Source organism: Chiloscyllium punctatum, chromosome 36 (genome assembly GCF_047496795.1).
Source record: "Chiloscyllium punctatum isolate Juve2018m chromosome 36, sChiPun1.3, whole genome shotgun sequence".
Taxonomy (NCBI): domain Eukaryota; kingdom Metazoa; phylum Chordata; class Chondrichthyes; order Orectolobiformes; family Hemiscylliidae; genus Chiloscyllium; species Chiloscyllium punctatum.
The window spans coordinates 48356740-48372823 of NC_092774.1; the positions used below are offsets into that span (position 1 = coordinate 48356740).

Consider the following 16084-nt stretch of genomic DNA (forward strand, 5'->3'; position numbering starts at 1 on the left):
TGTAAGTAGTTGTTAGTTAATTATTCTCTGTTATAATTTAAGAAATAAAGTTGTTAAGTTTTACTTTAACAGCTTCTTGGCCTCTCGAATTTTCACAGATTACTGCACGGGATAAATCTTTTCTGTGTTGCTGGTTTAAATTAAGCAGGAGGGTTGACCCTGTGATGTAACACAGACTAAATTGTCCAATCAGGGAGAACGCTGAGTTCATTGCTAAAGCCGATATGTTTTGTCAAACTGACCCAATGACACCATCCATTTGATCCAGGATGCCCCAGTCCCAGCCAATGGAGAACTGGGCAGCTCAGTGAGTCCTGGATAAGTGGGGTTATGAAAGAAGACAGTGAGCTCCACTTTTTATAACATTAGCTTCTCTGCCCGAGGGAATCTTTTAAAAGCACAACATCAGTGGACGTGTAAATGGTGAGTGGGAAGTGGGTTTCCAGGGAAGTGAGTATTCTTGGTATAGTCCGGTGTGGGCTTATTCCGTGATCAGGAACAGTCAACTGGTGTGCAGTTGTGGGGTCAGTCGCTGTGGAGAAAGTGAGCACTGCAGATGCTGGAGATCAGGGTCGAAGAGTGTGTTGCTGGAAAAGCGCAGCAGGTCAGGCAGCATCCAAGGAGTGGGAGAACTGCCGTTTCTGATGAAGGGCTTACGCCCGGAACGTTAATTCTCCTGCTCCTCGGATGCTGTCTGACCTGCTGTGCGGGGTCAGTTACTGTGTTGAATTGAGTTGTCCACCTATTTGAACATTTATTAAACAGTCTAACACCTCCTCGGTAAACACACAGTTTAGTCTGGCCTGTCACATCATAGTCTTCAACCTGGCCTTGGCTCCGAGACATTTGCAGAGGTTCCTGGACAGCAGGGGATCATTCCACCTAAGGTTTGACGTTCCTGTGCAGCTTACTTGTGTTTGTGTTGGTCAGGACTTGCACAGAGTCATGATGCGCACCTCCTAATGTATGTCTGATCATTCCAGGGACAGGAAAATTTGAGTTCATGCCAGTGAACACAGTCAAATGAACAGTTAGCGTTTGCAATGGATAAACATGTTGGATCTCCATGCACGTGATGAGCTCTGAGCGGGCACTTTGCTGTGCCATCCCATGGGTTTCCTGATCGACACTGCTTTCACCACCACTGGTGCTGCTGTGCCTTTGCACAGGCTGCCTTCACCGTGCAACTTCCACCCCGTGTCTTCACTTGAGATAACTTGCACCAGAGACAAACTTCTGCTGTCAAATAATGTTGGTTAATAACGCACGAATGACCTGTGCAGCCAACGTCAGCGTGTATTGCTGTGAGCTTGAACATGGCAGAGACAAATGCAGTAAAACAAGCAACTTATCGTCGCTCCTGTCAATCTCCTGAGTCGATGTCCGATGGACATTCCTCACCAAAAACAACTGACAGGTGGCGAATCCGAAACATTTACACATTGCATCTGTTTTGACTTCTCCTCCCCTCCTCCTTCCTGTTCAGCTTTTGGGTCAATGAAATGCTTGTCATCAATCAAGATCGGCCCTAATCCCAAACTTTACTTGAGATGTGGGAGCAGATATCTCAAATGCAAGGCAATGAGAAGTGAGGTGTTTGCAGATGACGGGTTCAAAAGACATGAGCATGTCATACTCTTGATCTCCTGTACTGATTCCAGAAAGGTGCGCCATGGCCATTACTCCCAGAGGAAGTCTCTTCTTCCTCTCTTGTGTACATTACTGCACTGTGCAATGGTGCCAAGTTTTCACACAAGACTTCAATGTGAAGGAGAGCTGCAGTAACTTCACACTGCACAGCACCTGTACTGCAGGACATTACAGCATAGTTCCTGTATAGATGTGCTGAGCTTCAGTGAAGTGTTTGCATTGTTTTAACTATCACTCAGGGTGCAAGTTTGTTTGCTGAGCTGGAAGGTTTGTTTTTCAGATGTTTCACCACCATCATCAAGGAGCCTGTGGTGAAGTGCTGGTGTTATCTCCCACTTGCTATTTGTGTGTTGAAGGTTCCTTGGGTTGGTGATGTCACTTCCTGCATTGGTGATGTTATTTCCTGTTCATTTCCTGAGAGGATGGTAGATGGGGTCGAAATCAATGTGTTTATTGGTAGAGTTCTGGTTGGAATGCCATGCTTTGAGGAATTCTCATGCGTGTCTCTATTTAGCTTGACCTAATTGAAGTGGGTGTCCTTCCTCGTCTGTGTGTAAGTATACTAGTGACAGCAATACAGCTTAGCATGCAAACGTACACCCAGAACCTCAACCTGTGCTACAAGTCTTCTCAAAACTTGCAAAACCATCACTCAATTAGTCTGATACCAAATCGAATGCAAGAAATGACGGGGACACATTTCGCTGAACTCAGTTGTCTTCTTGCCTTTAAAACAGAGGAAAACAAATGTTGATGCTTTGAAAACAGTTCCCATTATAGAAAAGGCTGTGCAGGATGTCTTAGTCAATACAAAGTTGGGTAAATGTCTGTATTTCAGGTCATTGTGGAAAGTTAGGGAGGAAATTGCAGGACCCCTTGCAGACATGTTTGTACCATCTATAACTATGATCTGAGGCACCGGATGACTGGAAAGTGAATAATGTTGTGCCTTACTTTAAGAAGAGAAGTAAGGAGAAGCTTGAGAACTATAGACCCGTGAGTCTGACTTTAGTGGTTGTTGATGTGATTCTGTACAGGATTTTTAGGCATTTGGAGAGGCAAGGATTGATTAGGGATAGTCAGCATGGTTTTCTGTGAGGGAAATCATGTCGCTCAAACTTGATTGAGTTTTTTTGAGGAAGGAAGCAAAAAGGTTGATGAGACCAGAGTGGTGTAGCTTTGTTTAGTTGGAGTTTAGTAACGCCTTTTGCAAGGTTCCATGTGGTTGACTAATTAGTAAAGCTAGAGGGCGGCATGGTGGCTCAGTGGTTAGCACTGCTGCCTCACAGAGCCAGGGACCCGGGTTCAATTCCAGCCTCAGTTGACTGACTGTGTGGAGTTTGCACATTCTCCCCGTGTCTGCGTGGGTCTCCTCCGGGTGCTCCGGTTTCCTCCCACAACCCAAAGACTGAAGGTCAGATGCATTGGCCATGCTAAATTGCCCCGTAGTGTTGGATGCATTCGTCAGAGGGAAATGGGTCTGGATGGGTTACCCTTCAGAGGGTCGGTGTGCGCTTGTTGGGCCGAATGGCCTGTTTCCACGCTGTAGGGACTATAACCTAATCTAGATCACATGGGGTTCAGGGTGAGGTTGTGAATTGAATACAAAATTGTCTTAACGGCTGGAGACAGAGAAGATGTTGGAGGGATGTTTTTCGGACTGAAGGCTTGCTACCAGTGGTGAAGCACAGGGATTGGTGCTCGGTCCACTTTTGTTTGTCGTATATATAAATAATTTGGATGAGAACATAGAAAACACAGCTAGTAAGTTTGCAGATGACACCAGAATTGGCGATAGAGTGGACGGTGAAGAAGGTTATCAAAGATTACAGAGATCATGATCAATTCAGTCAACGGGCTGAGGAGTGGCATATGGACTTCAATTCGGATAAATGCAAGGAATTGCAGTTTGGTAAAATAAACAAAGACAGGGCTTCCAGAATTAACCTTGGATAGTATTGCAGAATAAAGATATAGGGATTCAGGTTCATAATTCATTGAAACTTTCATCACATGTAGACAGAGTGGGTAAGAAGGTGTTTGGCATGCTTGCCTTCATTGCTCAGACCTTTTGAGTATGGAGATTGGGAAATCATGTTGAAGTTACACAGGACGTTAATATACCTCTTCCGGAGTAGGATATCATTAAGCTGGAGAGGGTTCGGAAAAGACTTTCCAGCACGTTGCCCAGGAGGGAGAGATTGGATAAACTGGGACTTTTCTGACTGGAACCCGCTGACTGAATCAATCAAGATCTCTGTAATCTTTGATAATCTTCACCGTCCACTATATCACCAATTCCGGTGTCATCTGCAATCTTACTAAATGTATATTCTTGACAAAAACTGGAACACGGGAGGTTGAGGCATGACCTCATTTTTATAATGTGAATGGCAGGAATCTTTCCCCTGGGTGGGGCGATTTCAAGATGGCGGCATATTTTGTAAGGTGAGGGGAGAAAGAAATTTAAAAAGGACATATGTGGGGCAACGATTTTTACACAAGAGAGTGTTTAGTGTATGGAATTATCTTCCAGAGGAACGGATTGATACAGTTACATTTAAAAGTCACTTGGATATGTACATAGAACATTACAGAGCAGGACAGGCCCTTCGGTCTTCAATGTTGCGCCAACCTGTAAAACCAATCTGAAGTCCATCTATCCTACACTATTCTTGTCCATGTGCCTATCCAATGACCATTTAAGTGCTCTTAACGTTGGCGAGTCTCCTCCTGTTGCAGGCAATGCATTCCACACCCTTACTACTCTCTGAGTAAAGAAACTACCCCTGACACCTGTCCTATATCTATCACCCCTCAATTTAAAGCTATGCCCCCTCGTGCTACCCATCACCATCCGAGGAAAAGGCTGTCACTGTCCAACCTATCTTACCCTCTAATTATCTTTCATGTCTCAATTAAGTCACCTCTCAACCTTCTCTCTAACGAAAACTGCCTCAAATCCCTCAGCCTTCCCTCGTAAGACCTTCCCTCCAGACCAGGCAACACCCTAGTAAATCTCCTCTGAACCCTCTCCAAAGCTTCCACATCCTTCCTATAATTCGGTGACCAGAACTGTACGCAGTGCTCTAAGTGTATTGAGTATAGATGTTGCCAATCTCTCTTACTTCTCACTATTTATAAAGTCAATGTCAGTGCTGTCCTAAAATAAAATGGTGGCTGTGAACAAATCTAAGATGTCTGACTTGACTCATTTGTCAGCAAGGGAGAGGGGGTGATGTGTCAAAAGCCATTTCCATTCATAGATCCTTGCAGCGGTTGAAAGTGGAGACAGCTCTTTGAAGGTGATTAAAGTGCAAATTCCAGAACCTGTTTACAGTGAATGCCTGAGACAATGTCAGATTCCAGCAATGTCTGCCTTACCTTCCAAGCTCCAAATATCTGAGACTCGAATATACAAAACCTGAAATAGCTCCGCCACTGAATGGTAGGTCTGCAGCCTTGGATCAGAATTTGTCACAGGCTGAGAGTGTGCTCGGCCCGATCTAAATCTCCCTCAGTCCCTTCCTGACTGTTGGTCACTGTGTGTGTGTGTGTCTATTTACTTCTCTCCCATCTTTCAGAACACAAGGAAAACTTCAACCTTCCAGTCTGTAACTCGCTCCCTAGCATGTTAAGCTCATGTTCCCAAGACGATCTCCTGTCAAGAACAGTGTATTACTTGTCCATAGATGAATAAGAGACATTTGGATGGATAGGGGCCAAGCAGACATAGCTGGGACTAGTTTAGTTGCGATTATAGTTGGCAATGGACAGATTGAACCGAAGGGTCTGTTTCTGTGCGGTATGACTTCAAAAGCGGAATGTGGGAGTTAAGAAGTTTTGTTTTATTTCATTGCAGTGGGTAATGACGAATGTCAGAGTGGCTGTGAGTGGAACCATCATGATGCTGGGAAACTTGAAGCGATCGAGCACAGAAAGCAATCATTCAGCAAAGTTTTGAACAAGTAGTTGTGATTGGTTGATCAGGCGTGATATTAGTAGCAGTGTAAACAGCTGGAAGTTAAATCTTTCCCATCATCATCATCATCCATTGTTTGTCCTGCATCAGTAAGTCTATATTCTGTGCAGATTAGAGTGGTGCTGGAAAAAGCACAGCAGGTCAGGCAGCATCCAAGGAGCAAGAAAATTGATGTTTCGGGCAAAAGCCCTTCATCAGGAAGGGCTCAGGCAAAGACTATGTTTTAGAAGCTGTCCTAAGGGGGAAAAGTGTCGGTATCATACTCCAGCTCAAAGCAATGGATGTCATTGGCTTCCTGATGAAGGGCTTTTGCCCGAAACGTCGATTTTCCTGCTTCTCGGATGCTGCCTGACCTGGTGTGCTTTTCCAGTACGACTCTAATCCGCAGTGCCCACTGCCGCCTATATTCTGTGCACGCAACCTTCCACAACCCTTCCCTTTTCCTTTCACTTCTTCATTCCATCTCTAGTCTGTTCTTCTCTCACAGGACGTGATCATCACTGGCCAAGGCCAGTGTTTTCTTGCTCCGCCCTCATTGCCCTGGAGAAAGTGAGGGTGAGCTGCTTTACTGAATCACTGCAGTCCTGGTGTTGCAGTTCCAAAGTGATTGCAAATTTGCGGCTGGTGTCGAGCCTCAACATTGACTCGACAGATTCTCCTCAAACTGTTGTCTCTTAAATTTTCAGTCAGTAAGAAAGGTGTATTAATGTCAACATTTGCACAAATTAAATAATCTTCATTGACTTGAGACCAGGAATCAAACCCAGGCAAAGACAAATAACGTCAAATCTAACCATGACAGCACCAGGGAAGCTGCCTCTAAATGTTCACACTTAGCTTTACCCTTTCTATTTCCATTATTTTCACCAAAGGCAAGTTTCTCTGACAAAATGATATGTTTAAGTCGAATGCAAGCAACTCCTTCAGGCAATGACATGTGTTGCTTTGACTGGAATACGATACTGTCATCTCCACACACACCCACCCCCCCACCTCCCGCTTAGAACAGTTCCTAAACCCCAGTCTTTGCCTGAGCCTTATCTTTGCCCAAGCCTTTTCTCACTTTCCCTGATATGTCCCTAAGAAGAACCTTGAGAGATTTCATGAGGTGAAATAAATAGGAATTGTTGTCAGACAGAAAGAGGAGGACAAATGTGGACGCACTGGTTACAAAGGCCCAACAACGTCTCTTCTTCCTCAGGCAGCTGAGGAAATTTGGCATGACGGCGAAGACCCTCGCCAAATTTTATAGGAGCGCCATCGAAAGCATTCTGTGGATGTATTAACTGTACATTCAAGATCGGAGACGGTTACAGAGAGTGTGGTGAACTCAGCCTGGACAATCACAAAGGCTAACCTCCCATCGATAGAATCCATCTGCCAGGCCCGCTGTCAGGGAAAGGCCGCCAGCATTCTCAAAGATCCATCCCACCCTGGCAATGTTTTTATACAACCTCTACCATCGGGGAGAAGGTACAGAAGCCTGAACACACACACCAGCCGGTATCGTAACAGTTTCTACGCTACTGTTGTTAGAATGCTGAATGGTCTCACAAACTCTTAACATTCGCCTGTACCTGTGTTTTTGTTTTTGTCGCTGTTTCCCTATTATTTACTTATCTATGCTACTTAACTCGGTGATCTGCCTGTATTGCTCACAAGACAAAGCTTTTCACTGTGCCACGGTACATGTGACAATAAATTCAATTCAATCCCAATCAAAATCTCGAGTTGCAAATTTTCACACTGATATCCTTTTTCCTCAAACATTTTAATATGAACAACTAAAAAGTGACCAACGTTTCAGATTGTCAAAAGGAACAAATGTGTTTGAGAAGTCGAATAGATACAACACATTGTGATGAGCACAAAACAGAAGTAATGTATGTTTATGCAAAATATTAATACCTACAACTGAGGAGGTGTTTAATAACAACAGTAGAAACAGATGCCAGTGTAAACAGTTCAGTCCTGGATCTGACTCATAGGAAAGTCCATCACTGTGGTTACTCATGGACCCGTTGGTGTCTGAGCAGGGCGGTCGAACAAGTGAATTTCTTACCACACTCGGAGCAAGTGAACAGTCCCTCCCCAGTGTGAATGCGCTGGTGTATCAACAGAGTGGATGACTGAGTGAATGCCCTCCCACACACGGAGCAGGTGAACGGCCTCTCCCCGGTGTGAACCCGTTGGTGTTTCGTGAGGCCAGACAACTGCCTGAACTCGTTCCCACAGTGAGAGCACCTGAATGGCTTCTCGTCAGAGTGAATACGTTGATGGCGCATCAAGTCCCCAGAACACTTAAAGCACTTCCCACAGTCTGGGCACTTAAAAGGTCTCTCGCCGGTGTGGACCCGCCGGTGCCTGAGCAGGGTGGAGGACTCGGTGAACCCCTTGCCACACGTGGCGCAGGTGAACGGCCTCTCCCCAGTGTGAATTCGCTGGTGTTTCAGAAGGTCTGACGACTGAGTGAATCGCTTCCCACAGTCTGAGCAAACGAACGGCCTCTCCTCGGCATGACTGTGCTGAGGCGTTTCCAGCTCAGCCAGGGATCCGAATCCTCTCCCACATTCCCCGTACATCTCTCCATTCCGACTGCATTGATGTTCTGACAGCCCAGATGACTGGCCGAAGCCGTGTCCGCAAACACAGCACGTGGACAGTTTCTCCCCTTCCATGCCCAAACTCCAAAGTCATGACCAGTGGGGTGACTCGGTCAGACCCAGCTTTGTTTGTTTGGCTTCCTGTGCCTGGCTGCTAAACGTCTCCATCGAACAGCCTGTGAAACCGATATAAAACAGACGAATGGAGTGAGAGTCAACACACAAGAAAACAGTGCACAGGGCAACACAGTGACTCAGTGGTTAGCACTGCTGCTTCACATCACCAGGTTCGATTCCAGCCTCGGGGTGACTTTCTGTGTGGAGTTTGCACGTTCTCCTTGTGTCTGCGTGGGTTTCCTCCGGGTGCTCCGGTTTCCTCCCACAGTCCAAAGATGTGCAGGGTTTAGGGTGAATTGGCCATGCTAAATTGCCCCATAGTGTTAGGTGCATTAGTCAGAGGGAAATGGGTCTGGGTGGGTTGGTCTTCGGAGGGTCGGTGTGGACTTGTTGGGCTGAAGGGCCTGGTTCCACACTGTAGGGGAATCTAATCTAAAAACAAGTGGAAGCATTGAAACGGAACTGAATGAATCTGGACGTGGCCAGCACTCAGCAAAATGTAATCACGGATAATGCTGGGATTTCAACTCAGTTGGTTCATCATTCTCACTCTGCAAAGGGAAAACTGCTGCCAGGTCTTTACTGAGAGAAGACTCTGGTCTCTGTACAAAGGGACAGGTGGGAGATACAGGTGGGGTATTTCTTTTGTTACCTCTTGACTCTACTATTCAAACACACTCTGAACCGAATCAACACTCAAACTCCCTGTAATCGTCAGGTCATTCAAAACTCTCCAGCCCATGTGCTTCTTCACACCAAGCCTTGTTCATATTTTTTGGGTGAAGAGCATGAGACATTTACAATTTCTGTCCTCGTTCTCAAGTCCCTTGTGACATTGTGTCACCGAGTAACCTTCTCCAGATTCAGCCTCCAGCCTCATTCTGTCATCAAGTCCTCTCACCTCGAAAGCCTCCCAATCTCTGTAATCTCCTCCAGCCTCACAACCCTTCCCTACCTCTGGGATCTCGCTCAGACTCACAACCTTAGGCTATTTGGGGCGGCACAGTGGCCTCACAGCACCAGGCTCCCAGGTTCGATTCCAACCTTGGGCCACTGCCTGTGTGGAGTTTGTACATTCTCCCCGTGTATCTGCATGGGTTTCCTCCGGGTGCTCCGGTTTCCTCCCACAGTCCAAAGATGTGCAGGTATGGAGTGAATTGGCCATGCTAAATTGTCCCATAGTGTTAGGTACATTAGTCAGAGGGAAATGGGTCTGGGTGAGTTACTCTTCAGAGGGTTGGTGTGGACTTGTTGGGTCAAAGGGCCTGTTTCCACACTATAGGGAATTAATCTAAGTAATAGTAAAATATTAATAATGGACCCATTATTAGAGGAAAGTAAACAGGGTAGTTAGGGAGGGAGGGCAGTGTTGAAACAGAGCAATAGTTGGACATGGATTCTGATCCACAGTCAAGGTGATACACAAGCCGAAGAGCCAATGGAACCAGGTAACCAAGTACAGCATTAGAAGCTCAAAGGTATGGGTAAATTACTTAAAATACTCACCTCTGAAACAATCTCACTGTTATAATGTAAAATCTCCTGCTGGGACTCGCAGCTGTAAAGATAACAGAAACACTGGAGTCAGAGAAAAAGCTGAAGAGTTGAGGAAATCCCCAGCAAATGGGTGATGTCGCCATGCAACGGTCAATGCGTGAAGACATTACCGACAGGAAGAAAGTGTATCTGCATCGGTGCAAACCAGAGATCGCCACGTATTGTGAAGGATGGGAGGATCCCAGAGAGGAGGTTTTGATTTTATGGTAACTTTCGATAAGGCAGATAAAGGGAAAGGTGTTCCCATTAAATTATGAATACATCAAGGACAAAAGGGTAACTAGAGAGAGAATAGGGCACCTCAAAGATCAGCAAGGCCACAGGAGATGGGGGAAGATACTAAATGAGTATTTTACATCAGTATTTACTGTGGAGAAGGACATGGAAGATATAGAATGTAGGGAAATAGATGGTGACATCTTCAAACACATCCATAATAGAGGAGGAAGTGCTGGATGTCTTGAAACACATAAAAGTGGATAAATCCCCAGGACTTGATCAGGTGTACCCGAGAACTCTGTGGGAAGCAATCGCTGGGCCCCTTGCTGTTGTATTTGGGTCATCAATAGTCACAGGTGAGTTGTCGGAGGACTAGAGGTTGGCTAACGTGGTGCCACTGTTTAAGAAGGATGGTAAGGACAAGCCAGGGAACTACAGACCAGTGAGCCTGACTTCGGTGGTGGGCAAGTTTGGTGGAGGGAATCTGAGGGACAGGATGTACATGTATTTGGAAAGGCAAGGACTGATTAGGGATAGTCAACATGGCTTTGTGCGTGGGAAATCATGTCTCACAAATATATTGAGTTTTCTGAAGAAGTAACAAAGAGGATTGATGAGGGCAAAGTGGTAGATGAGATCTATATGAACTTCAGTAAGACAACGTTCCTCATGGGAGACGAGTTAGCAAGGTTAGAACTCATGGATATACAAGGAGAACTCGCCATTTGGATACAAAACTGGCTCAAAAGTAGAAGACAGTGGGTGGTGATGGAGGGTGGAGGATGATCTCACTGGTTGAATAGGCTTTCTCTCTCGCTCTCTCTCTCTCTCTCCCTCTCAGGCATGCACACACTTACAAGTCTCTGCAGTGAATGTGCATTTGCAGAATTATATTTGCACAATCTGCAGGTAGTCGATTCATGTAATATTTCATAAATTCCACTTTGGAAGTAGAACCAGTCTGACTCAAGATTGGGATACAGACTCAAACCTCACAACTTTAATGCATTGTCTGAGCTGAGATGCCACCTTTTTTATAAAACCTTAAGTTATCTCGAGAATGTGACTTAAAAGAAGTTCTGGGGTTGATGCATTAATGAACCCAAAACCTGCAACCTATTCCAAAAGATGAAAGACGTAACAGCAATCTAGGTTTGTTCAATATATCATTTCAGTTGCATGACACTATATAATCTTTTGCTCTAAATTCTGTGTCTTATGATCCTGTTCCACAACCACCTGATGAAGGAGCAGCACTCCGAAAGCTAGTGTGTTTCCAAATAAACCTGTTGGACTTTAACCTGGTGTTGTGTGATTTTTTAACCATGTCTTTCCTATAACAGGGTGAGCAAACTGTCCATAATACTCAAGTGCAGTCTTACCAATGACTTATACAACTGTAACATAATGTCCCAACTCCTTTACTCAATACCTTGACCAATCAAGGCCAGCATGCTAAATACCTTCTTCACTGTCCTGTCTACCTATGACGCCACTTTCAACAAACTCCCAGGTTCCTCTGTTCCATGACACTGTGGAACAGGCGACACAGTGGCTCAGTGGTTAGCACTGCTGCCTCACAGCATCAGGAATGCGGGTTCAACTCCAGCCTTGGGGCGACTGTCTGTGTGGAGTTTGCACGTTTTCCCCGTGTCTGCGTGGGTTTTCTCCGGGTGCTCCAGTTTCCTTCCACAATTCAAAACTGTGCAGGTTAGGGTGATTTGGCCATGCTAAACTGCCCATTGTGTTCAGGGATGTGTAGGTTCGGTGCATTAGTCAGGGGTAAATGTAGGAGAATGGATCTGGGTGGGTTGCTGTTCGGAGGGTTGGTGTGGACTTAGTATCATAGAGACATACAGCATTGAAACAGGCCCTTCGGTTCAACTTGTTCATGCCGACCAGATATCCAAACCTAATCTAGTCCCATTTGCCAACCTTATCCCTCTAAACCCTTTCTATTCATACACCCATCCAGATACCTTTTAAATGTTGCAATTGTACAGGCCTCCAGCACTTCCCCTGGCAGTTCATTGCACACACGCACCACCCTCTGCATGAAAAAGTTGTCCCATAGTTCCCTTTTATATCTTTCCCTTCTCACCCGAAACCCTCTAGTTCTGGACTCCCCCAACCCAGGGAAAATTTTGTCTATTTATCCTATCCATGTCCCTCATGATCGTATAAACCATTATGAAGTCATATTGTAGGGCTGAAGGGCACGTTTCCACACTGAAGGGATTCTATGATGACTGCTCAGGACCTTACCATCTACTGTATAAGTCCTACCTTGGCGTGACTTCCTAAAGTGCAATACTTCACATGTATCTGTATTGAATTACATTTGCCAATCCTTAGCCCACTTCCCCATCCGATCAAGATCCCTCTGTAATTTTTGATAACCTTCCTCGCTATCAACGATACCTCCCAATTTTGAATCATCCACAAACATACTAATCATGCCTTGTACATTCACATCAAGATCATTTAAGTAAAAGTAATTAATAAAGGTCCCAGCATCGACTCCTGTGGCACTGCATTAGTCATAGGCCTCCAGTCCAAGAAACAAACTTCAACTATCACTTTCTGCTTCCTTCCATCGAGCCAGTCAATATAGGGCAAGTTAGAATCGAACACCACAACGACCCTGCCATTTTTACTCTTTCCAACATATGTCGATATCTTCTCTATCTCCCGCTGACTGTTGGGAGGCCTGTAGTATACCCTCAGCGTTGTGACTTCACCTTCCCTATTCCTGGATTCTTCCCATACTGCCTTGTTGCAGGAGTCCTCAGATGTATCCTCCCTCAGTACAGCTGTGAGATACTCCTTTACCAGTAATTCAACTTCCCTCAATCCATTTACATCCACTTCTTTCACACCTGAAACTTCTAACTTCTGGGACATTCAGCTGCCAGTCCTGTCCCTCTTTCCTGATGAAGGGCTTATGTCTGAAATGTCGACTTTCCTGCTCCTTCGATGCTGTCTGGCCTGCTGTGCTTTTTCCAGCACCACATTTTTCATCTCACTCCCTCTTGCAGCCAAGTCTCCATAATGGCAGTGCCATAGTTGCAAGTACTCCCCAGAGCTCTAATTTCATCGACCTTGCCTATTATACCTCTCGCCCTGACACACATATGCATTTCAGACCACCTCACCTGCTCTTTTCAGCAGTGCTTCCGTGCCTGTTCTTGCTCCTACTCAGCGTTTGGATTGAGTTTTCTTTTTGTACAGCTGCGTGGAATATCCTGTAAAAACAAGTTTATGAAGTTATGCACTGAGAGCCCAGGACAGCAATCAGAAGAACCATACATTTCTCTTGTTTTCCATTTGCTGCCCCTTTCAACTGTCCTGTAAAAACAGTTTACAAAATCCATCACTGTCAGCCCAGGAGAAAAATTCACAACATGCCCTACTCCTGGCCCAGGATAATCCTGCAGATTAGCTGTTGCCACTGCAAACTGTCATGGCTGGCAGTTCCTCAGATTGACGAGGTTCTGCCTTGACTTTTTATGCGACTGAGCAGGGCCACAGACCTTTGGACGTGGGGCAGTATGTCCCATGAGATGGTGGCCACCAGAAAGCAGTATTTGCTTCCTTTTGTCCCTTCTGTGCTGCGTATTTCCACCTGGATAACATCACCCGACTCCAGCCTACTCTCAACTCTAGGTTCAACTATTCTAACACACTGCCAAATAGCCCCTCCTGTTCATACATCTCGAGACTATCCTGTACTCTGGCCATTAGCGACAGTCAGCAGGTCTTGTTCACCCATTGTCCTTGTACTCACAAACCTGCAAAGTTTCCTGGTTGTAAAGCAACAACATTTTAAGTTTCTCATACCTGTTTTCCATCCTGATTGTGTTCATTTCTATCTCTGTATTCTCTTCAAACCACAGATCCTTTGAGATCTCTGCAACTTATCTAATTCTGGCCCCAGATACCAAGGTTTTAATCGATTAGTTCCTGACTTACCTCACTGTAGGGAAACTGCAACCTGGTCTGGACTGATACAAGGAGTGAGGCAGACAGAGAGAGAGGAACATGTAGGAGATACAGGTGGTTAATTCATTTGTTACTCTAGACGTAACCACCGGAATGCACTTCTTGGTCTCCCACATTCAACCTTCATGCAATCCTGAGGTCATCCAAACTTTTGCTGTCCATGTGCTTACTTGCAAGAAGTCTTGTTCACGCATCACCCCATAGCTCACTAACCCGCAACTGTCTTCAATTTAAGAGATCCAAACATTTGAAACCCCTCAACGTCAAACTCCTTTATGGCTGCAATCCTCCTTGGTAATTTCTTTCTGCCTCTGAACCTTTGAGGTTTCTGTACTGATCTAATTCCAGCGTCACAAACAATCCAGATTTAAACAAATTATTCATTGGTGATTTTTCTTTCAGTTGCTAAACCTTTCTGTCTCTCCACATCATTTCACTGACATAAAATACTCATTACAACTCCCTCTTCAGCAAAGTAATTGGTTGCCCCAGCCTTAAAATTTTCTTATGTTCCTCCAAAAGGTTCTTTTTAAAATTTTGGTGATTTGCCTTGTCTGGTTCTATTATGTGGAATATAGTACAAACTGTATTAAATATAATTATAGTGAAACAAAAGGACAAATTGTTTCCACTCATAAAAAGATTGAGAACCACAGTCTTTAACGTGGTTTCCACATGAAGCAAAAACAAGATGACAGCAAACAATTTCACACGGCAAGTAGTTCGACTATGGAATGCACTGTCGGGACATTTCCTGGACACATATTCAATTGAGGGCAAAAGTGAGGACTGCAGATGCTGGAAATCAGAGTCTAGATTAGAGTGGTGCTGGAAAAGCACTCTTCAGGCAAAAGCCATCCATTTTCCTGCTCATCGGATGCTGCCTGACCTGCTGTGCTTTTCCAGCACCATTCTAATCTAGACACAGATTCAATTGAGGCATTCAAGGTGATCTTGGAACATTATTTAGATAGAAACAATGTTCAAGGCTATGGGGTAAAGGGAGGACAATGGCATTAAGTCGTGAAATTCTTTCAGAAAGCCAGTGCACTCAATGATGAGCTGAATGGACTCCTTTGCGAGGTAACAATTCTGTGATTGTGAAATTGTTGTTAATTTAAACGTGTATCACAATCCTTCATCATCACTGAGTGAGCAACCTGTACTTCTTTACCTAACAGCATGGTGGTGGGGGGGGTGGGGGGCAGCTTCACCTCACAAACTGCGCTGATTCAGGAAGGTTACCTCCTGGCCAACTGTGCGTTGACAAAACATCTGTGGAGAGAGAGAAAACAAAACAAAGTGAATCAACTATGAATAATATCGTGGTCAATTTGACGGTCAGTGTATGCTCAGAAGCAAAAGAGAAGTATACAGGAAAAACAGTCTTAACTGTTAAAAGTGCTGTAGGTAATGTTGCTAGGTAGGTGAGCAACATTACATGGTCAGGGGAGAGTCAGCAGTAGAAACCTCTAAGAAAAATGTACAAAGAAGTCACAGAGTTAAAATGCACTGATTAGGAGAGACAGAGGGAGTTAGATAGTGACAGAAAACTGATCAGGGTGTGCACTAGGAGACATCAACAATGAATGGACAGGAAGAAAAATACACCAGGCATGCGCCATGTTTCATATTGCCCCCCATAAATATGGCGTCTACGCAGCCACAAGGTCCTCAGTGCCCCTAACAAAGATGGTGGACGGCAACACGAGCTCGGAGATATCCGGAGTCCTTTCTCGTCCCCGACTCGTGCCAACAAATTCTCATTCCAGCCACCGTGCCTTCCGCCACGTCTCCGTGCAATCGCCTGGTCCCTCCACCATCGTTGTACTTCCGCCTGCTTGATGATCAGCGCGGACACAAGCCTTGGAAAGGGGGAGGGAGGAGAAACACAGTTCCCGCCCAGTGGCCCCACGTGACTGAGGGCGGCGCCGCGCCAATAGGAAGGGCGCCC

At 45.3% G+C, this 16084-nt stretch overlaps 1 long non-coding RNA gene across 2 annotated transcripts; it reads right to left on the bottom strand.

Annotated features, from left to right (window-relative positions):
* Positions 1–7384: 7384 nt before the first annotated feature.
* LOC140460476 (uncharacterized) lies at positions 7385–16036 on the bottom strand. 2 transcript variants are annotated; one of them, XR_011954111.1, is made up of 5 exons: positions 15524–16036; positions 15305–15405; positions 13284–13373; positions 9859–9910; positions 7385–8411 (listed from the first exon to the last, which is right to left on the bottom strand). It is a non-coding gene; the product is annotated as an uncharacterized lncRNA (long non-coding RNA). The 2 variants fall into 2 exon arrangements; XR_011954110.1 differs by having other exon boundaries at positions 15305–16036.
* Between the last annotated feature and the right edge of the window lie 48 nt (positions 16037–16084).